Here is a 15,555-nt window from a genome sequence, read left to right as displayed (position 1 = left end):
ATATTCTGTATTTTTATGTTATTTGTTGTAATTTCTCCATTTTTCTTCTGTATTTTGCTTATTTGTGCTCTCTCTTTTTTCTTCTTAGTGAGTTTGGCGAGACGTTTGTCAATTTTATTTACTTTTTCAAAAAACCAGCTTTTGGTTTGATTGATTTTTTTCCATTTTTTAAAAAAATCTCTATTGTATTTAATTCCTCTCTGATCTTTATTATTTCCTTCCTTCTGCTGACTTTTGGGCTTCTTTGCTCTTCTTTTTCTAATTCTTTTAGCTGGTATGTTAGATTGTTTATTTGAGATTGTTCTTCTTTTTTGAGGAAGGCCTGTATCAATATAAGCTTCCCTCTTAGCACTGCCTTTGCTGTGTCCCATAAATTTTGTGTGGTTGTGTTTTCATTTTCATTTGCCTCAAAGTATTTTTTAATTTCAGTTTTGATTTCATCATTGACCCTTTGGTTTTTTTAATAGCATGCTGTTTAATCTCCATGCTTTTCCTTTTTTCTCCTTTGTTTCTATGTAGTTGATTTCTAGTTTCATGGCATTGTGGTCAGTAAAGATGCTTGAGATCGTTTCTATCTTCTTAAAATTGTTGAGGCTTCTTTTGTGCCCAAGTACATGACCAATCCTAGAAAATGTTCCATGTGCACTTGAAAAGAATGTATATCCTATTTTTGAGCGGTGTAATGCTCTGAAAATATCCACCAAATCTAATTTTTCTATTGTATCATTTAATTTTTCTGTTGCCTTATTTGTTTTCTGTCTGGAAGATCTGTCTAGTGCTGTCAATGCAGTGTTAAAATCTCCGACAATGATTGTATTCCCATCAATTTCCCCCTTTATCTCTGTTAATAATTGAGAAACTAATTTTTTTAAAAGTTGATTTAATTCTCGCTTCTCAGCCTCCTTTCTTTCTTTCCTCCCTTTTCCCTTCCTTCCTCCTTCCCTCTCTTCTTGAAGTTAATCCAATCCTCTGTCCAGGAGAAGAGAACTATTCCTTTATTGATCCTCACTTCTGAAATTAATAGGACCAAGTGTGTTATTTTTCAGTTTCCTATGAAGCTATTTTAAGGGAGAGAGAACATAGGTATTGAACACAATTATCTACTTAGCAGCCTGGAGTCAGGGAATTAGCCAAAATGTTTCTGGGAAGAGATCAGTTCTCACAGGATTCTTCTCATTCAGTCATTTCAAAGTGTGGTCCCTGAATGAGCAGCAGCACCTGGGAACTTGCTAGAAATGCAAACTTTGGGGCCCCAACCCAGAGCTACCGATTCAGAGACTCAGGGAATGGAACCCAGGAGTCTGGGTTTCCCCACGTCCTCCAAGTTGGGCTAACTGCATGGTCAAGTTTTAGAATATAGTGATTTTTTTTTTTGGTAGAATGAAGAATGTGGAAGCTCTTATTCTAAGATTTCTAGTATTTTTCTCAACATCAAAAAAATAGCAAAGGAAGGTGAAAGGGCAATTTTAGAATGGCTGATGACAGAGGGAAACTAATAATGCAATTTCAGCAATTCAGATCAGATTCTTCTGTTTTGTTGCACAAGATCTGTAAGGGTGATTCTCCTCACCTCTTCACAAGACTGAAAATAAGATATCATATTAATTAGAGTCTGGAGGCAGTCAACACTCACTAAAGAGCACAAAACAATTTTCAAATGATTTATGCTCCTCTAAAGTTACGTTTGGATTACGTGTGGAAAAATTTGAGAGGGAATGAGATGTGGCAGAAATTTTTCTAATCCTTTGGTCAATGCTTTTAAAGGGGAAAGTGTATACAAACATTTCCAAATTGGTTTGAGATATGAACACAAATTTCTTTTTTTCCTTCAGTACATTTCCATAGTTATTTCTTTAATTTCTCTTTGTGTCACGGAATGCTGTTTGATTTTTCAGGCATGTATCATGTAAAGCCAAGAATAGAGGCTTTCAGAAATTGTTGATTCTAACAAACTAACTTCAGAGTTCTTAACATATGGTGGTTGTTGATTGAGTGTATCTTGCCGAGCAAGAAACTAAGATAAGATTGGATTCAGCAAAGAGTACGATGAAGTATCACTTTATGGAAAGCCATTAGCTGGGACTCTAAAGTTTGAAGGAACATGAGAAATGCAAATAACAACAATATAATTAAACTGTCAAATGTGATAGAAAAATTTATGTGAAAATGCATGTAGCCCTAGTATTCTCTCCTTCTTTCCCCCTGGTTTTTAAGGCGACATCAAAACAGTTACTTCTGAGAATATTTATTACCTGTCAGGAAAAAGAGCTGGAGAGGATGTTGTGATGTATCCCTGAAGGCAAATGTTAGTTTCAAAGCACCATTGATGTAAATAGTGCCTCTTTTTCTACTTTGTGGAATGGGTTGCTATGCTGAGAAATTTATTTGTGTTAAAAACCTGGCGTTAAAAACACAAGTGCATGTTTGTAATAGAATTATAAGTGTGGGATCATCTTTATATAGGAGATATAAAGCTTAACACAAAGATTGCTTTTTACGTGGAGAAATAGCATAATAACAACAAAGATGCTTAAGAGGAAGTTTGATATAGTTGCTGAGAGGCAGGGTTAAGAGAAAAGAAATTCTTGCAGAAAAATGTTGCTATTTCTGCTAAGCTGTGCAAAAAATTGGAATATGTCCAAATTTTTATTGTCACAGACACACAAACATGCTTACACACATGCACACACACAATGTCCTTTCACTGGTTTTCATCTGGTTCTATACACACACTGAGATTATTTTATATATGAAGTGGCAAAATATCTCTCTAAACAAACAAAACAACTACAATAAAAATGACCAAGTTACATCATTCATAACTGAGCTAATATAATTATGAATGTTTTGAAGAGGGACTTTTGCCTAATTAATTGGAGTTAAATATTGTTTATCCAAGGAAAGAGATGAATCAGTTATGGGAGGGGCAGTTTGAATGGCAGTAGGTGTGGGAGAAAGAAAAGGGGTGTGTTTATCTGTGGCGATGTGATTTATTTTAAAAAATAGAAAATTCCCTCTTTTGGGCCTGAGGGAAATTCATTTTAGCAAACCATCAACTGTTTTTATGGAGCCAATACAAAATCTGTAGTTAAAGTTTGTTCAGTAATAAAAATGCTAAATCAGGCTATTTTGGCAAGGGTAGCGGGAAGAGTAAGTGAGATGCTGTATCTGTGACAGAGGACATGTGCTGTGGTTTCACATGGAAAATGAAAGTGGGTGTGTGAAGCGCTATTACCTCCACTCTTTAGAAGGAAATACTTCTCAGTATTTCTAGGTGTGCAAAATGACCCTGCACGGCTGGTGACAAGCACCCAGGAGATGAGCTTGTTGTGGTCCCGTGTCTGTCACTTGACAGAGGCATTTTCCAGACCACATAGATTCATTGCTTCTACTCAGGTGATCCATGATGCTTCACGGTTTCCAGAAGTAACAGTATATTTTTATTTGTGATAACAAAAACTGATGATGTAAAACAAAAAGGAAGGAAGGAAAAGAGATTCCATTACTCCGTCATGATAGAAACAAAAGCACAAGGATAATCTCCAGAAGTTGGATGTACTTAGCTTTCCCAAAGCCAGCAGTCGTCCTTGACTCCATTTCCTTTCTCACCTCCATTTTATTTCCCTCAAGCTCCACCTCCATCCCATAATAATCTTGTCTGAACAATAAAACACTCCAAAATACAGTGGCTTCACAGAACACACTTGTTCATGAGTGATTTTGTGAAAGCCATTTCTGGTGGCTCCAACTAGGAGGTCTTGTATTTCTTTCAGGGAAGTTGTCACCGACCCCATGATCATTATAGAGGGGGGAGTGAGAATCTTCTAGGTATGTATTCCCCCATTTTTCACCCATTTCATGTTGACTTTATTCTAACCAACAGCTTATTGCCTATTGTGTGAATACTGGGGATCAGGATAGTGGGCTGGGATCTGAATGGGGACATCCAGCCAGCTCAGTAAATCCACGTCCCACCCATCCACTCACAAAGCTTTCGGAAGATCACCCTGAAGTGTGCAGTGCATGCGTGTACCTACATCCCACGTCACCCTTCCCACCTGACGCACAGGTGCAAAGAGAGATTGTGTTTAATTTACCCTTACAAATAAGTCTTATAATAACTTCTCACCATATTTACTGAGATTCTGTGGCTCAGCATGTGATGAATAGCAGAGTTACTTTTGGGGCTTTTATAGTGTTTTGCATCCATACGACTTGTGCTACATGTATTTTCAATATCAGTAGGACAGAGATGACCAAAAACTTTTCTTAAATGCTAATTTGAAGAGGTATGTTAATTTAGGATTGTATATTCTGAAAACTCTTTTGAAATTGAAATTTTAATATACTTATAAAATATGTTACTTTTCCCTTCAGACTGACATAAAATCAGTAAGAACCTGGTAGTAAGCCTCCAGCAATTAATGTTTTTTTATAGAGGTTTTTTGAAATGTATATTGGGTGATACTATCCTATCTCCCACTGTTAAAGTAGTATTATGAGCCTAAAACTAGTAGCACTGTTGAAGTGAAATCCGCAAAAAATAACAGGATTCTTAGAAGTTTTGGGCAGTGCATTTGACATTTTAGTGGGGAAATGCTAAGTTGACTTACACAAAGTCGATCCAGTTTCTGTGCTCTCTGTTCATTTTGTTTGTCTTCTAAGTGAGTCATGATCAATAGGCTCACCATGTTCATCTAATTCAGATCCAAGATATTGATGTGCAAATAGTTAAGAGCACTATCCCCAGGGGCATGGTTTTAGTACTTGTGTCACTGGTCCTTACGGAGTCTCCTTGGGATTTCTACTGAAAGGTTGTGTTAGCCTGTGTTCCACTCAGCAGGGCTTTACTAAATTCCTCCCATGGTGCCTAGATGGATTTTGTAGGAAGGTATGGCAATAAAGTCAGAGTTGTAGAGAAATGATTGTGCAAGAAAGGGTTACAAGAGGAACTCCAGGATTGTACCAGAGCTATGCAGACGACACTCTCTACAGCAGATGAGATCAGATGGTTTGGGTCCATAAACAATTTTCAAAACAGCAGGCCTTTGTTCTCAGCTCTGCAGCTCTCCCAGGCCTGAGAACTCTTCGTCAGGATGGAAAGTACAGTCTTTGTGCTCTTTCTGAAAATGTGAGAATCTTTTGAAGCTGAGTTTGCTTGTAGTCGGTGCAAATGGTAAGAGAGAATTGAAGGAATTTAGCCAAGCTGTTCGCAAAACGTTACATAAAGTGTTATTTGTTGATGGGACTTTAGGAGAATTATTGGAAGATTTTGTAAAAATGACCAAAGTTAGCCTGAGGGAGTAAGCAGTAACCCACTAGGCAAATCATATAATTCTGTAAAGAACTTTTGTGTAACAAGAGAACATTTTTTCACTACATTTGTGCTTCCAGTCTGGAAACCACTTCAATTTTGGCATTTGAGAACAAAAAAACAATTTCCAGGGAAATCTATTTATATCAAGGTAACACTTACAACAACAACAGCAAAATGTGTCTTCCTGAATCTATTTTCAACTCTTACTTCCACGTGGCTTCTTTTGGTAGCCTTCAAATCACAATTTATACTCATACCAGATTCAAAATGATAAGAGGGCAGGTATACCCTCTCCTCCATTTCTCAACATTAAACCTATATTAATAATTAGTTCTCCTTTTGAAATGTATGTCAGAATTTTACATTTTACGCTACAGATTTGAAAACACTAAATTTACTGGCTTGTCCCCTTAATGAATCGAATGATTATTTTCTTTTATACAATTTGAGTGGTACTTCCAAGGAAATGTAGCTGAGTGTAAGAAAAGCACAAATCTAAACTTAGAGAGTAATACATTTTTATGTACTTTAAACTCCATTACTGTTCTAATCTCAAATTTGAACTATATTGTGCTATTTTTTATACCTGTTTTTCTCAGACTAGGCAAGGGACTTTCTGTTATTGACTAGTTGGGAAATATTTATTGTGGCCTAGGAATAATTCTAATATCCCTCTGTAAGATTAGGGCTGTAAAAGTTCTTATATGACCTGGGTTTCGGGGATGATCAACGAAACAATTTATATAAAGTGCGTTTGCAAAACAATCGTTACGTTGTCAAGAATTTGGCCTTTACTAGCATTTGCTTTGCACTTTGCACTTTTATAAATTTGTTCATGTGCATTTTTGATCTTAACAGCTTTAGGAAGTGAACAAGGCTGAATGTACGTACCCTAATGTGAGAGTATGAGAACTGTTTAATTTCTTTATTTCTAGAGGATGTGAGTAATCGTATCAAAATAAATTCAATAAAACAAGAATGGTAGCAACATTACATGGTTTTCAAGGTTGCAGAGTTAATGAGTGAGACGCCTAGGGCAAGGCCTCAGGTGCCTTGAGTTTCAGTCTAACTTTTTACTCCGCCCCATCCCTTCTAGATGGACAAGTCTCAATGGATGTAACTGTGTCTAATCCTAAAGTCACAGGAAAAGTTGTGTAACTCTAAGTGAATTTTGATAAAAATGTATGACATAAAATTCTCATTTTTTTCTTCAATCCCAATAAGTATTTGAACAATATTTTTGGAGCAAATCTCCTTCATTGATTATTAATGATTGTCTTGTAGACGAAGGGGAAAAAAACCATAAAACTTTCTTCATCATATTCCAAACTTAACTGTAACTTTTTTTTTTTTGAAATTTTTCATGTATTCACTTAAAGGAACTCAGTCAGTTCTTCTCAATATGTTCATTAATTTTCAGTGTGAAACCATGTCTCACTAATGTTCTTAACACACAACTTTACAGGGCATGGCAAGGATTTGGTGCTCATGTCATATGAAATGGCAAAATTAATGTAAGGCCCGAAAAACACAGGTTCTTTTTAATCTCTTGTTTAATTGCAAGGCAGAGATTTTCTTCCGTTCTCTGCCAGTTCCTTTAGTATAACATAGATGTTCAGCAGATCACTAATTAGAAGAACAAGATTGGTAACACAGTGAATTAATTTTTGTTACCTGTTCTTTATGAACAGCCATAGCACTTGGGACATACAAAATAGGAAACGGTAAAGCTACGGACAAACCATGGTATATTCTCACTTTCAAAGAAGCATCTCACTCTAGGCAGAAATGTCCTCAAGTGTAAAGATGACTGGTACACGGCAGAGGGTTCATGCAAAGGTAGAATATAAAGTGCTTCATGACTCTAAAGGGGTTGCAAGAATTGCAAGTATAAAAAAGCAAGATCTGGCATGTACAGATAGAATATAATTTCATTCATTTCCTTTTGGTCCGTTTCAAACCATTCTGTGGCTAATTCTTTTTTTTAATGCGTGTGTGTGTTGTGGGGGTGGGAGGGTTCACTCATAGATGATCAACTGTTCTATGATTACTTGTAGTTCTATAAAAAAAAAAATCCCATCTTAGCAATGATCACTTGCAGTCCAGTGTAAGAGTAGAGTCCTTACTTCGTTTCAAGTTGATGCTTCTTCCCCCTGCCCGCTGCTGCAGGCTGGGAGGCTGGTGGGAAGGGACAGCTCGATAGCTCTCCTCTCATGTTTCCGTCAACATTTCTTCTGCTTTGTTCCTGTGCCTTAGGCTCCCCAAGGCTCCTCCAGGATCCCCAGTGAGGAGAGGCAGGGAATGGTCTCCATGAACTTGAGCCTGTCTGTCCCTGGCTGATTTTCCCTGGCTGTGGTAAGTACTCATGCTTTTTCTTTTTCCTTCTCCCCCTCCAAAAAATAACAACTTTGCTGGAGATCTCGTATCTGCAGTTTCCATGGGACAGTGACTTGGAACAGGTTCCTCTATATGGTCTCTTAAGATACGTCCCTCAGCCTTGGGACACCTGGTGGGACTTCTCCAGCTTCGTTCCTCTGAGGTGTGTTTTCCCCTCCAGCCAGCCCTCTTGAGTGTCATGTAAGATAAGGCCACACTAGCCTGATCTCTGTCTCTCTTTCTGGCCCTCACATTCTCGTGGCTTATATATAAAAAACATGCCTTTTTCACTTCTACAATTTCCAGAGGAATAAAGACTTTGCTTTCTGTTACTCTGCCGTGAGAGGAGTCAGCTTGTGGCAATCATCTCTGTTACACAGTCTCTGTTGTCAGGTGTTTGTTTGTTTTGACCTTAGCAGTATTAAATGAAAGGAAGAGAAGCTCGTTCCTTATGCATACACTTGGGGGGACTAATGCTTTGTGTGTTGGGAAAGAAAATAGAAGTGCTTTCTCATATGAAAGTTTCCATTATTAAGTTTATTGGAAAAACGAAATGCTCACTTACAGAAGAGAGCCAGCACTGTTACAGTTTCCTTCACAATTATATAATCCCTTCTGTTCCAGACCTTCAATCCCAAGAAATAAAATGTGCCTTTCATTTCTTTCATTGAGTGCTCCCGGTAGCGTTGTCTGCGTCATTTATGCCACAGCGCACGGGAAGAAAAGGTCGTTCTGTCAATGAGATGTGGTGCCCGTGTGCTCCAGATGTGAGTGGGCTGCGCTTTAAGGCATGTCCACCAGCGCTCCAATTAGACTGAATTTGGGTGGTTGGGATAATGTGCAGGGCAGGAAGAGGATATTCCACAGATATCATTTAAGATATCAACACTGAAAACTGGAGAGAAGGACCCTCAAATTTTGCCATCCAAAAATTTGTGCATAAGTAAAGCACAGATTTGGAGAGTTCTTTGTATTTTTGGGTTAAAAGATTGTAATAAATTAATGGATTTTGATTTTTTCCTCCTTGGTGAACACCAAGGAAGTAGCTAATAAATGACCTGGAGGAGGTTGTAGAGCACGACCATTGGCAGGACTCTGGCTGTCGGGAAGGGCTGGGTGTAGGTTCTGGCCCAGCCACTTGCAAACCAAGCAGCACACGTCAGCTCTTTAAGCTTTATTTATCTTCTTTGTAAGACACGTGGAATGAGATTAATTCATTAGGTTGTGGTGAAAATGAATTAGGACAAGGGCAAATTCTTGGAATTTTGTAAGCATTTAATAAATGGTACCTATCACCATCATCATTATTGTTTGAAAGATGCACCAAGAATAAGATTGTGAGTTACGTCTGTTTTGTCTGTCTATGTAACTGTCTGCCTATATATCTACATCCAATATTGAGAATAATTAATATTCAACTCCAAAGGTATAAATATTCAGAGAATAGAGGTCAAACAGTAATTGTGTCTAGAACCGCATTTTTGTAATCTCAGGCAGTGAGACTAAGAAATACTTAAAGAACACTGAAAAATACTTTAATTATGATCTTTTTCGGGTAAATTAATAACAGAATGAACAATTGTGTTAGGAGCTGACAAGGCGTGAAAACTATATTTAGCAAACAAATTGACACTTCAAAGTTAAAAAAAAAATTCCCCTCTGAACTAGTGTCAAATTTTATGTCATGAACCTTCACTCCTCTTCTCCTCATGCTTTAAAGGTTTTAGTTCCCAGAAATATCTGTCCATTAAGCACATTCCTGCTTTGTTGATTTCCAGTCTCCAAAGCAGCAGCTTCAATAAAATGAAGACAAATCTAAGATTTTACTGAAAATCAACCTTATTTTTTGGCTAATTCTGATTAGGTTTTACATATGCTTCTTCCCACTGTACAAAGGTTTTTAAGCTTGAATAATATATGTTTAAGAAACATTCATTAATATACTTTTAAAATAATAGTTGTAGTTTGTAGTCTTAGACATGAAAAACAAACCCTCCCGTTCATGGTCTGAGTATCCTTTGTGCATACTGGCCTCTTTGACCAAGTCTCATAGTTTATACTCTTTTGGGGAAATGATTTAATTTTTTGAAAGCTTGATAATAATGGATCCAGAATGAGGGGAAAAAAAAGCAAACATTAATGTTCCCAATCCCAGACGTGGAGAACTTGTACTTAACCTTGTCGGAACTGGTTGTGAAATAATTCTATACAGAAGAAACATGTTGAACCATTTGGCCATAATATCTTTTGCTTATAAAAATATTGAGTAGATTTGCTCCTTTAAACGTATTTCTTTAATATGGGAAATACACAGATGTGACTGTTGTTAACAATGAGAACATATGAATTCAGTTGTCCAGTTTATTTTACAAAATGTTTTAATTGAGGATTACTTGCCCAAAGGGTACAATGCAAGCAGTTGAAAGTGGGGAACTTTAATGATTTTCTGAAAATGTTTTTACACAGTAGAGATGGAAGGCAGGCTTAATATCTGAGACGCTCCCTGGTGGGTTCTGTCCTTGGAATGGGTCTCATGTTGACCTGTGAAATAGAGGCTGGATTACGGATGGGCTGTTGAGAAAAGCACAGCAACTCGATTGTTCTGTGAGTGTGACCCTGTGTGAAAAGTGATCAGATAAATCTATTTTGAATATGTGCAGTTTAGGTGCTCCAGTTATGCCTCACTAAAGTTAAGAAAACCAATCACCACCAGGTGTGAGATTAAAAAGACTGGGGACTATGTAAACAGAGGATAAAGCTGTACCCCCTGCCCCAGCACAGGATAAGACATGACTGAGTCTCAGGTTGGAAGAGGAGGAGAAGGAATTTGGGAAAGAGCTTTGGATAAAGCAAATAGGTTAACTACTTCCTCTGCCTTTCATCATCTCTGGGGCGGGTGGCAGGGAGGTGGAGCTACAAAATAGAAACGAGAGGTCATTTATCCTGGGGAGATTGAGGGGGTACCAGATCCTGGAATTTTGCTTCTTGGCTAGAGTTTGAAGACAGAAACTTTGTAGAAATGTCCAGCAACCCTAACTCAAGGGAAAACCCATGCAGTTTGGAAGCCTGTGTTTCCAAGAAGCTTCCCTTGGGCCTGAGAACGGTATGTATTAGACATGAACGTTTCCTTGCGCCCAGGGGGTGAGGAGGAAAGCAGATCCAAGAGAATGGGCCAATCAGACATGTGTCATTTCATGGAAGCACAGCTCATCTGTCAAAGTGATCGTTATCTTGAGGGTCTGTGAGACGTCTAAGGGTGTAACTACAGAAATGATCGCCATTCATCAGAGCCAGCACAAGATACAGAGACTGGAACTGAAGTGCTGTCAGCTAGGTATTACATCAGAAAACAGCCCCAGACCACCTGAGCCTCATGGTCACACCGACTCCCATCATGCGTGATGGTCAGTAAGCCTCACAGCCCAGCTTGAGAGAAGGGAAAAGAATGCTTAAATTGAGCAATGTTAAATTTTGGATTTAAAAAAACAGCCCTAAATGGGCCCTTTATCAAAAAAAAAAAAACAAAAAAAAAAACAACCAAAGAACAAAACAAAAAAAAGCCCAGAAAACATTTAAATTTTCTCTACTGATCTGAATTCCATATAGAGAAACGATGACAGAATCATTCCTGAATTCTCTGGACAATTTTAAGTGTGAAAATTCACACCTGCTATTAGTATTTGGATCTCAGGAAGAATTAGAATAAAGGAAAAGCAGACACACAAAAAGGCAAAACAAAATAAACAAGCAAGTAAGCAAAAAAAAAATCCTTATTGATATGGGTACTAACACAGTAATTTTGTTAGCTACATCTGTAATAAGCTATATATCTTAACACTGTAGTAACTCATAGTGGTATTCTTGCTGTGTTTATAGTTTCAGTGATGTGAAACTATATTTGAAACCAAATTTTGTACCTTCATTTGTCTGTAATAAGGAATTGAAATGAGAGAATACCATGCATTTCCTTTTTTTTTTTACAAAAACAACCCTACTAAAATTAGGAAGGGAATGAGCAAATGTAATGAAAAGTTCTATTTGAGAAATAAGTTATTCATATTGGAGAATCCTACTGGAATTATGCTAAATATTTTGAAAGTAATATTTTGATAATTTTTTCATATCAACAAAATAAAAATCTATTATTCACGGATGCAATGAAATTAATGTAACAGTTCTTTAATAGGTCTGTAACAAGAGTTTGAATTCTATGGTAATCTATTTTTAATCAAAGGTGAGAAATTAGCTATTTATGTGTCCTTTTCTGCTGAAATTGTCTTCACATGAGCCTGCATTAGCCCCTTGAGATTCACAGCTCCTATGTTTTGCTATTATTCAGTTTATGAAGCTTTGAAACAGCTTAGTATTCTCTTAAATCCTTCTGTCACCTGGGATCCACCCCTAATTTCTCACATTTATCCATTAATATGCAGTCTTTCCAATATGAGTCCTTGGGAAATTCATAGTCAAATGTCTCCTCTTCTGTCTCTCTCTCTTACTATAAAATTTTCTGAAATTTGCCAAGTAAATAGGTAGGTAAATTTAAGTTGAGATCTGTTGACATGTTGATGATGACTAAAAAATATGTGTGTGTGTGTGTGTGTGTGTATTTATGTAAAACTTATATCCAGAATTCTTCTTTCATGTGCCCTATGCATAGAAAATTAGTGAAATCAGTAAATCTAACTTCAACAAGTCCATTTATAAAACTTAGATTTATAAAATTTAAGTAATCAAATTGTGTCCCTATAGCACATTATTCATGTTTGTTAATGCTTTTTTTCCCATCAGATATTTTTCATTTTTTCTGATGACTGAGAAGTGAACCTGTATAGATCATTATTATCAGTCATTTTATTAACTGCAATTTAAAAATTTCTCTACTTGTATTATTCATTTGCTCAGTGGTATCCAAACAGATTTTTCTATTAGCAGGAATCTATTTTCCGATCATTAAAATATGACCTAATACATACTGAAAATTCATCACAAGTTTAAAGAAACCGGAGAGCTGTTTATTATGACAGCAGTTTGTTATGATACTAAAGAAGCAGATCAGAAAGACTTGATTTTGTATGGGTGGTGTCACCCTCTAACGTCCTACCCAAGAAATCTTCCCATTTTGACTTAACTCCCCTCTGTCTAGAACATTTAGGTACCTCTCTGCTTTAAGTGGGAGCACACTGAGGGCTGGGGTATTTTATTAATTTTTGTTCTTGGCTCATCAGAGATGTTCCATAAAAGCTGAGTGATGACTCAACAGACTCTTGAATACAGAGAGGCAGAGCGATTCCCAAAGTGTCAGGATCTGGCAGTGGTGTGACAGCTTGTTCACCTAGAGAGAAATTTGGGTCCCAGAAGGCAAAGTACTTTATGATTTTGCTTGAAGTCAGCCTGGTTTTAGAAATGAACTGTGAAGTTGGAGCATTGAGTGAGAGTGTTTGTGTATTTGGCTAGACTGTTTAAGTGTGATATTTTAATTACAATCTATAATCTTATTGAGTCATAATGATAACCCCTCATTTACAAATGAGAAAATGAAATTATGAGACTTGCACATGGTGGTGGTAGTGGAAGGGCCTTTGATTCTGCATTCTTTTTTCGTCCCTGTGGGGTGAGTCCATCTGTGGAAGCTCACTCACTAAGTGACAGGAGACCTCTCTGTCTTTCTCTTGGGAAAGATCTTCCACTGATACCAATAATTTATAGTTACACACTTCTTACTGTGTAGAAATATTTTCATATTCATTTCATATACCTTATTTTAAAATGATGTAACCACTCAGTGAGGTTCACAAGAGGTGATTATTACCACTTTACATATGATGAAAATTAGATTGCAGAATATTAAGAGAATTGACCAAGTTTATATGCTGAAAGATATTGGACTCAAACTAATCTTCTAGCTCTAAATCCAGCGCTCTTTCCATGATAGCAAGATAATTACAGTAATTACAAAGTAACTACTAGTGGTAGGCTGTATATTAATGAAGTGCTCTTCTCCTGTGCATAGTCTCCTAGGATAATCATATGCATGATTCCAGGCTTTATGTTTGATTTTCTTCCCTCCCTCCCCTTCTCCTTCCTCTGATATCATTATCTAATGTAGCTTAATAGCTTGGCTAGCGTCCATGGACATGTTGATTGCCTGCTATGAATCAGGTACCCCTGAGGAGACACAACTGTCACCCAGATTTGGGTGGCATGACGATCAACATGTTATTAACAGGAGACAACTATCAGAAGATTTTTTGAGTTACTACTTTTTTGCTTAAATGAGATCTATACTTTGTAAAATCAAAAGTCATTCTGTGAGTTTGGTCAGTTGCCATGGTTTACAAAAGTGGAAACACTACAGCACTTTCAAGACCTAAGCAAATTAACAGAAATGAGTGACTATAATTCACTTAGGAGAAAATGATGAGAGATGACACAAAACATAAGTAAGTTTCCATCTGTTTGTAGCTGTTTCCCATACATGGTGCTATTAACCTTAAATGCATGGATTAAAAAGTGTGTTACTTAATTAGAAAGGAAAAAAAGTGAAAAAAAAATCAGAAAAGGTTGCAGGTGAAATACTCATTTGTATATATTTAATTGAGAGAGACTGCTGTGTTCCAGGCTGTGGTGCTAGATAAGCTTTATGCAATCTTTAAAACATAGATGTTTTCATATTTAGCATATGATGGAACTGAGTCTGTTGACGTATGACTTTCCCAAGGCCCCCTCCATGGTTTCGAGGCTGTCCTTCAAACCTAGAGCTTCTGATTGGCAAGACAACTTTGATTTTGTTATATCATAATTTATCATATGAAGGGAAGACAGAATAGGTTGATTTTTTTTTTCTGTTTTTCACCCAAGTTGGGACCATTTGGGAATCTGAATATTTCCTCTTTCACCCTCTTCTTGAATATAAGCTCTTACCTCTTCTTTACCTGTTGTGTGAGAGTTAAAATACCAAGTAAGGAAAGGTTTACCTTCCTTTGTTCTTTTTGCCATAAACTGTTCTGTGATATTTCATAAGACTGCATTCTTATAAAAACTGAATTACACTGAATGAGGCAAACAAATTTATTTTGTCTATTGCAGAGCAATATACAGTAAATACTGATGGAATTAATAGACCTGTCAACTGGCTCCTGAGTAAATATGTGAGAAACTCATGCCATTTTCTCTCTGAAGGTGGCATTTCTCATTGATTTATGGTTAAGTGTATCACTAATAAGAAACTGACAAATAAAAACACCTGAGTTGATAATTTAAGGAAATATTCAAAGTGAAAGTGAAGTCACTGAAGCCTCCCACCTACGGTAGTCATGGCTACATTTAAAGTAGGTACATTTAAAGTCGAGAACACGCACACATTTTAGTGCTGTACCTGAGGTGAGGAGGGTGCGTGGTCCTGACTGAGCTCTGAACCAATGAAATAGAGGCTTCCGGGAGAAAGACACACTTCACTCCTGAGTGACTTTTTGCAAATTGAAATTGGGACTTCCTTCTATCAGAGAATTCTGGTCCCAAAGGTTTATCTTTGTCATAATATCCCCTAAATGATTTCATATCTTGATTTTGAGTTCAGTTTCCTACAGAGATTTTTAAGGCTATGTGTGCATCAAGCTATTTACTTTCTTAATTTTTACTCTTTTAACATTTAGAACAGTTCTGAAGCCAGTATCATGGAAAAATACACACACACACACACACACATACATACACGCCTACTGGTGATTAGTAAGAAGAGCTGTATTCTTCTAATTCTTAGCTTGAATAATACACTTTAGTGTTCTGCTTCTATTCTTTAGGAAATAATTGCAACAAACTCGTTTCACTTAATAGCATGTCATGTAGCTAATCACTGACAT

The 15,555-nt window shown here is 36.9% G+C and overlaps 1 long non-coding RNA gene across 9 annotated transcripts in view; it reads left to right on the top strand.

Annotated features, from left to right (window-relative positions):
- Window positions 1-15,555, top strand: part of LOC141574748 (uncharacterized) — a 945,654-nt gene that overhangs the window by 412,996 nt on the left and 517,103 nt on the right. For all 9 annotated transcript variants that reach the window (XR_012501786.1, XR_012501790.1, XR_012501785.1 and 6 more), the window contains one exon: window positions 7,574-7,672. This is a non-coding gene — a long non-coding RNA (uncharacterized LOC141574748). The remainder of the gene's footprint in view (window positions 1-7,573; window positions 7,673-15,555) is intronic.

The sequence above is a fragment of the Camelus bactrianus genome, chromosome 23 (genome assembly GCF_048773025.1).
Source record: "Camelus bactrianus isolate YW-2024 breed Bactrian camel chromosome 23, ASM4877302v1, whole genome shotgun sequence".
NCBI classification, from domain to species: domain Eukaryota; kingdom Metazoa; phylum Chordata; class Mammalia; order Artiodactyla; family Camelidae; genus Camelus; species Camelus bactrianus.
This window is presented reverse-complemented; position numbering and strand designations above follow the sequence as displayed.